Genomic DNA, 8,663 nt, shown 5'->3' on the forward strand with positions numbered 1-8,663 from the left:
CTACATTTGTCCTGGTTTGAGGTTCCTGACTTATGGCAACCTAGGTATAATATGACTCAGATTGCGAGGTTAGTAAGAGAGTGGGCTCCCAGGCTGCATGAGGTGATGTTAATCCCTGGTTTTAGCTGAATTTATTTGGGGTGGGGGGTGGAGGTCAGAACCTGGACTGCTCCTTCAAGTTTGGACTAAACCTGAAATGGGTTTTGCACAGCCTGGACTGACGTAGAATCACTGCAGCGAACTGCTCGGGTTCTCAATTCCCTCTGTGGATGGCAGGGTCCAGTGGGCTGAAGGGCCCTTCTGGAAGGCTGCGTGACACGAGAGGGCGCCAGTTCCAGTCTGTCAGGGAGGACTGTCAGACTGAGCAGTCTGCAGAGGAATCAGAAGGACTTTTTCAAACAGGTAAAAAGCAGGGTAAGCGGATACTCGCGTCAGTGTTGGCACAATTGGCAAGATTTCCGATGACATTGGCATGGCCATTATCCTGTGAATAAGAGAGGAGCCATTATCTCATGGAAAAGTCGGGAGTTCGCGGGGTTTTGTGGGATTTGCGGGAGGGATTATTGTGGATGCATGGGACCTGTCTGGGAGAATCTTTGCAAAGGTGTGACCCCACTGAAGGAAGCATTGTGGCCCTGCGCAGAAAAGTAGAGTTGAAAGGTCAGCAGAATCGATAAGAAAGCACTCCAGGGAAAGGGACATCCAGGCCTCTGTTGAAAGATATCTGCCTGATGGAGGGGTCCACCACCCTTCAAGTCATTCGTTTCAGTGTTGAACAGGTCTGCTGTCTGAAGTTCTTCCAAAATTTAAGGGACTCTGTTTTTTTCTTGTGCTATTACGAAGCAGCGAAATCAATCGTGTTCCTTCTGTAGTGATATGTCAGATATTTAGAGATGGATACCTGTCATGTCACAGTTTGCGACTGTATTTTCTGGTCCGAGGGAAACAGAGGAAGTAGTTTGACTACACTGTGTGCTCGCTGTCTGATGCTGGTGATGCAGCCTGCATCTAGTTACCTGCAAATATTTCAGGGACTGTAGCAGAAAAGGCAAGGCTCACTTTTGGTATTTTGTTCGCTTTTGCCCTATATCTCTGGTGTCTTACAATAAATCAGGTTAAACCACGAAAACAATTTGGAAATTTGAACAGAAAAAAAATGAAACATTCTACAAACATCCTTAACCAATGTAGAATCAGCACATTCTGAGATCACACTACTCCCGACTCACCACTATGTCAGAAATCGCCAACGGACAGCCCAGTTCGTTTCTTTTAAGGGAGCTTCAAGATAAGTAAGTAGGGTTGGGTGCTGTCCACTAGGAACGATGTTAATACTCTATCTCTTTTGTTTGGTTGTTGCTCTCTGCAAAGAGCCTCTAGCATAACAAGATGGTTGGGGTCCAGGTGCCAGAACGCAGAAACTTGTGAGATTGTTTTTCTACAGGAATGAGCGCACTGGGTGGCTCTTCATGAAAAAGAAACCGATGTTGTAGGTCTTCTAGGCAGGGCGACAAGTTATCACATTCAAGTCGGAAGCGCACCAAAGCTGGCACTCTAGTCCTTAGGACTGGATGGTGGCGTTGGATGGCTTCCTGATTTTGTATGCATGTATCATTTAAACGATACTCCAAGTGACTGAAGCGGCTTATTTTGGGCCTGTCTGTATGGGGGCTCAATTGGCCTTGGAAGAAGCACGCGGATGAGCTCATTGCGACGGGGGAGAGAGGAAAGGGAGCACAAGGCAGCTTTGGTGCACAGAGGGGGTGTGAGGGGGTGGCCCGCAGCAGGAAGGGGGATTGTCTGGCGGCTTGCTCGCAGGGGGTGCATTGCAGCACCTGGCGGTCCTGTCCGCTGGCTCAGTGCCTCAGACTGAGGGAAGGCCCCTGCTAGCACCCAAGGCAAAGGCAGATGGGGTTTGTGTGCAAAAAAGGAGGTAAGGAAGGCGGAGGGGTGATGGAAAGGAGCAGGGGAGGAGGGAAATTCACGGAGCCCCGGAAAAAATGGATCCCAGCGAATCGGAAGGGTGACTGTATTCATCATTACAACTACATGACATTTCAATGTACCAACTAGTCCGCAAAAAAACACACACAAACCTATCTTATCTGTCATAAAACTGGGAGGAATTTATTGCAGTCTACAGCCTCCTGGTCATCTGGACTCCTTTCCACACAATTCTTCTTGGTCTTCTTCATTTGTGGGCACCAGCTTTCTCTCAGCCCATTTTTTGGCTGAACCTTGGACTCCTTCTAAGTTCGGGACACCAGCTTTCTCCAGCTCAGCCAATTTTTTGGCTTGAATCCTTGGACTCCCTAAGTTCGGGCGCACCAGCTATCTTTGCTCAGGCCTTGTTGGGATCGAATCTGTGGGCTTCTGTTTAGCTCCTGGACAGTGGCCATGCCTTGGTCAGCCACTTTGAAGACTTGCTTCTCTGGGCTGTCTGGAGTCCTGGCTGGCAGCCACCCTCTTGTCTGCAATTTCCTGCAACTTGTCTTGACCTTGTCCGTAAAACCTCAGGTCTTGCAACGTGTCGGTATATTGCTGTACTAGGCCTGGAACCACGCAGCATGGCCTTGGCGGTGCACATATAGCCCTCCAGCTCTTGCAAACATGCAGGTCAATCTCTGTTCATAGGCCGCCTGGTCCTCTTGTAGTGCGGAGAGCAGAGGGGGACAACGGGGGAACGAGGCAGATGCAGCCACTCTTCTCTCTTTTTGCCAGAACTCTGGCTTCCCTGCCAAGAGGAAAAAAAAGGTTACATGGCTGGGCACCTCTTTTTGACTGTGCCAGCACCAGTGGCGGCAGAGGTGGATAGTAGACACAATGTAAACAGCCATCTGGCACTGCTCAGGGGGCTCTGGATTGTTTGAATGATCCAGAGAAAAAGGGTGAGTTTTAAAATCTGTATGGCATAAGGTGGATTTGGGTGATGAAATGGTATCATCCATAGAGTGGCCATTACGTATGGATAGTAACCTAGTATGGACAGACCGTTGGATGGACTTTTGCACCAGAAAATTGGAGATTGGGCCCTGGGTCATGCTGGACTGATGATCTACCATAGCGGTAAAGGGATGTGTTATTTAGCCCTTGGTGGACACCAGCCTTGAACTTGGGGTTTAGAGATTGGGATGGGTTTAAGGTGTGGGATTTGATTCTCATGCACAATAGTCATATCCAATAAACAGCATGTTCTTTGAAGAGATCAGCCTATTTCATACTATCTGCTATGCTAAAGTGAGCCTATTATAATGCAGATTTCTAACAAGAAAATGTTTCCTGTGTTACGGTTTCCAGTAGATCTGATCTTATCTTCTGTTTAGATTAACAGAAGCAACCGCCTTGAGGAATCCCATCAAACACTCAGAATTCACACTTCCAACATGGGAGAGTTCATCAGAAATTCTTGGCAGAGGAGATCTACTCCTGTGTTTGAGAGCAATGTTTAGATAACCAAAATTTATTAGAGGATGGCAGTTTAGAACACGTAAATGCCTCAGATGGGGCTGCAAACATCATCTTTGCAGCTTAAATGCCACTGGCCTGCAGTACAATCTGTGTGTGTTCTCCAGACTCTACTTATGAATAATTTTCATACTGCCGAAGACACGGGGAAGAGTCTGACATCTTTGCATGTGCCCCTTCAACCTTGGCCATTCTACTTAGAACTAGGCATAGTGTGAAGAATATGTGGCTCTCCCCAATGTGTTGTAGCTTAAAGTCATTACCCCTCACTACGGCTATCCTTGCTAGGACAATGAGAGTCACAAGTCACATTCCTCCCACCCTGCGTTCAACCATCTTAGAAAGAGTGGCTGTGAGTCTTCATGAGCCATAAGAACTGTCATAACAAACAGCTGGCATGAATAATCCAGTTTGACACACCATTTAACTGCCATGGCTGATGGCTATGGAATTGCAGTTTGTTTGATCAGTGCACTCTGACCAAAAAGGCTGAATGTCCCACAAAATTGCTATTCCCAGAATTCCATAGCATGAAGTATGGCAGTTAAAGTGGTGTCAAACTGCATTAATATTGCGCAGTGGAGACGCTGCCAGAGAAAGAAAGAACAGCAAATAGGGTGTTCCCTACCTCCTCTGCTACATAGCTAACCCCGTGTAAAGTTATGGGACGAAGACTGCGATCAAGAATTGCAGCCATCCACACTCAGCCTATGTGAGACAAGAAGGATAAGGGTGCATCACCATCATCCTGTGACTGAAAGGTCCCTATGCTTCAACCCTCCAAGCCCGGTCCCATTGCAACGCTCGGACCCCTAACCTTGCTTTTCCCAAGTCCAGTCCAAAACACATGGCAGATGTAATCAGTCTGAGACCGCTTTAACTGCCCTGGCTCACTGCTAGGGTATACTGGGAACTGTTATTTTGTGAACATTGAGTCTTCAATGTCAGAGAGCTCTGGGGCCTGATAAACTACAATTCCCAGGAATTCCCTAGCACTGGACCTTTCCACACAGGGCACAGAAGTAGGGTCGTTCGCATTGGCCGAGCGTATTCACGTCATATCGCATCATTCTTCCACCTGGCGCTCTCTGAATACGCTTTGCCGATTCGTATTCGCGTCTATGCGCATCATTCATCACACCTGGGTGGCCTTCCGAATCGGGTTTTGCGAATCGGCCATGCGTATTCAGGCAAGTGAGGCAAGTGCAGATTGGAACCACACCAGCCCAATACAATGTGTATTGGTCGATGTGCATCGGCAGCTTTGGCGATGCTCTGTGGTGCTCTGAACGGGGGCACATTTTTAACTTCCGGGGTAAAGAATGAGGTCACTGTTTAGCGCGTAATATCGTGAGAATTGCTGCCTTTAGCATTTACGAAAAGGGTATGGCGCATTTGGTGTGTGTGCCACACACATAAAACATATACAGACATATTTTATATACAGTGGTGCCTCGGGTTACAAAATTAATTCGTTCCGCGGCTATTCGTACCCGAAAACCTTCGTACCGCGAATTGCCATAGGCGCTAATGGGGAAAAGCCGCGGCTCTGCCGCGGCTCCATTAAATAGCGCCGGAGTTTTTTCGTAACCGAAAAAACTTTCGTAACCCGAAACAATATTCCCTATGGGATTTTTTCGTATCCGAAAATTCGTAACCGGGGTATTTCGTATCCCGAGGTACCATGTGTGTGTTATATATAATAGATATATAATATATATATATATATACACATAGTGGTACAGCCAAAAGTGTGATGCCTTTTTATGTGTTACACACACATTTGTCTGTATGAGAGTTTTACACACACACACACACATACACAGATATACACACATATACAACAGGTGGTACTGCCAAAAGTGTGAAGCTGCTTTATATGTGTACACACGAGCTCTGTGTGTGTGTGTGTGTATACATACATATACATAACACACCACACACACACAGCTGTGGAGCAGCCGAAGGGTAATGCTGCATGTATATGCTTACACACACATCTTTGTGTGTGTGTGTGTGTGTGTGGGTGTGTGTGTGTGTATACACATACATATACATACATACACTGTGGAGCAGCCGAAAGTGTTATGCTGCATGTATATGCTTACCACACATAAATTTACTGCCTCACGGATTGGAAAGAGAACTACTTAATGGTAACAAAGTGCACATTTCCCCATCAGGAGCAAGCTATCCAAGGTGCTGACCTTTTTAATCTCCAAGATGAAAACGGCGGCACCTACTCACCTCCCTTGTGCATGCCTGTCCTCTTCTTCAGTGAAACCGGAGGGTCTCCTCTGCGCACAGCGTAAAGAGAGCAGACAGACTGAAGAGGCACATGGCATGGATGCTGGTGAGCACCAGCTGTCCTCTGGTTTCACCTCCTTTGGTAGAACTGCAGGTTGGCTGGCTGGAAGGTACGCGGAAGGTACTCCTGTAGCAGGCTCTTCGCTTCCCCTGAACACCAACCAGAGGAAACCCAGGACCCAAAGCACACTGAAGACAGCCATGTCTGACCTGTATGCTTGCCAAAGGCCAACTGGAGGCATTCTAGAAGTTTATGGATCATGCAGCCCACCTTTGCCATTGTGACTTCATAGGACCTCAGGGAATATGCTGATCTGCCTTTGTTGCCTCAGGCCCAGGGCTACAAAGAGAACCTACTGTTGTTTTTATTTAGTTATTTATTTATTGCATTTGCACCCTGGCTTTTCTCCTGGGCTGGTCAGAAACGTCTTGACTCTAATTTTCATAGGAATACAAGACAACACTCTAGACATGCTCAGGAGCTCCCATGATCAATCCTGACCACTATGGTGATGTCTGGTCAGATATCATAAAACTGTAACATCAGTTTTATTGTATTAATACACTCAATTTCAACATTGTATGGTGGGCCCTTGGTATCCGCTGGGGCTTGGATCCAAAATCCAGATTCATGGATGCTCAAGTCCCATTAGAATCATCTCTTCTTATCCATGAATTCTGCATCCATGGCTTGAAAATATTCCACAGACAAAACCAACCCAAAAATTAAAGGTTGAATTCGCTAATTTTTTAAAAATAAGGGACACGGTTTTCTTACTCATATGTAATATAATGTATATAATAGGACTTGAGCATCCATGGATTTTTGGAACCAAACGAAAGCAGCTACCAAGGGTTTGCTGTAGATGCAATCTTCATGCATATACTTAACATTTTAACAATTAACATATTTGCAATTTGCAATCACGTCACTGCTAGGGAGTTTTTTCAGCATGTTTTGGGGGGTATTCCTGGCCCATTTTAGTCCCAAGAGTGGCCTTTTTAAACAACAGGAAGGAAGCAGAAATAGGTTTTTGTAAGTTTCTCAGGTTGTGAAGCTGTGCTCGAGAAGAATTTATTCCTGTTTCGCCTACACCTGTAGCTGGCATCTCCAGAGAATGGTGGCATGGAGGTGTGTGGAGGCCACGATTCTCTGAAGATCACAGCCACAGATGTAGGCGAAATGTCAGGAATAAATTCTTCTAGAACATGGCCTCAGTGCCCAAAAAACCTATGGATGCCAACCGTGAAAGGCTTCGACTTCACATTAAACAGAAATAATTTCTTATTCCCAAAAGAAGAAGAAGAAGAATACCTCTGCTTGGGCTAAATTGGTCCAGGGAGGCTGCAAAATGGCAGACACGGGCATTTGGGGATAAAACATTGTTTTGGACACAAATGCAAACATTGTTTTTGAACCCACTGGGAAGCCCAGGGAGATGCCAAATGTAGTGGAAGTGCCCTGTACCCCCTACTTCCCCTATCTTCTACTTCCAACAAAGGCCTGAGTCCATTGCCTCCCTCTTTAGGATTCCCATGTAGCCGCTAAAATGCAGGATGCAAAAGTATTGAGGCTTCTTGAGAAATTCAATGTTCTCTGCCTAAAAAAGAGGTTTGTAGCCTCTGAAAGGTCTGAGACATCCTGGATCTCAAAGGAAGTAACTTTTTGTGTTACTAACGGATTTAAATTTATTCCCTGTATGTTAAAATCTTTTGTCCCCAGTACCACATGGCCAGGAGGAATGGCTTGCCTACATAGATATCCCTTCATACAACAACACCAACATCCTGACAAAGCGCAAGACTGTGACATTTGTTTTTTTGTTGTGGGCCTTCAAGTCATTTCTGACTAAAGGCACCCTTAAGGCTCATGGGGCTTTCTTGGCAAGATTTGTTCAGAGGAGGTTTATCATTGCCTTCCACACTGAGGCTGTGACTTGCCCAAGGTCATCCAGTGTATTTCATGGTTGAAGAGGGAATCAAACTGGTCTCCAGAGTCATAGTACAACACTCAAGTCACTGTGCCATGCTGGCTCTCACAAGCTCTTTGGCCTCTGACTAGCATCCTCAATTTTGTTTTCTCCTGTATGATTTTTAATATCTTTGCCTGACAAAGAAGCCAGTGGCACTTCCAAAGCTTGTTACAAGTATTTTGTACATTTTGGTTGGTCCAATAAAGGTATCACTGTGTTGTGGATTTTGGATGTTATTGTAATTTGCTATATGGCCAACATGGCTACCCCTGGATATGCTTCCAGTATGGTGACAGTTACTGAACCATTAGTTCACACTGCATTCATGGCTGGCTTAATTAAAACCTTTTCTATTTTGAGAGGACTTCAGCAATTAACTACCTAAGGCAAGTATGATTTTCAGATGGATAAACTGGATTTTTATAATACAGTATTGTACATATTGTGATTGAAGAGTCTTAAACTATTTTAATAATATGAACAGTTTAATTGGCATTTCATAGGTTTAACTTATTTTCACTGATAGTTGGTTTTAAGTACATTTAGAAGCTGCCTTGCATCCCACCTATGGAAGAAAGGAGGCACATAAATCTACTTACTAAGACAAAAAATACATAAATGAGTAAACATGTACAACCAGGAAAAGGTAGTCCCACTAAACTCAGTCATTCTTGACAAAATAGCATGGCTAAGATCAGGCTGCATAAGTATATCCACGGGGATAAATACAACAAAAAACAAGGGGCGATGAAAGCAAAATGTCTGTAGGATCTGGGAAGCAGGGCTGGGGAGTAGGAGGAAGGAGTAAAGGAGTAAGAGGTTTTTACAGGAGTAGGAATAAGGAGTAACAAAATATATTTGTTACTCCTTATTCCTGTTGTTATAGTATAAGCTGAATCCAGATAAGCCGGAGGTACT

Source organism: Sceloporus undulatus, chromosome 1 (genome assembly GCF_019175285.1).
Source record: "Sceloporus undulatus isolate JIND9_A2432 ecotype Alabama chromosome 1, SceUnd_v1.1, whole genome shotgun sequence".
NCBI lineage: Eukaryota > Metazoa > Chordata > Lepidosauria > Squamata > Phrynosomatidae > Sceloporus > Sceloporus undulatus.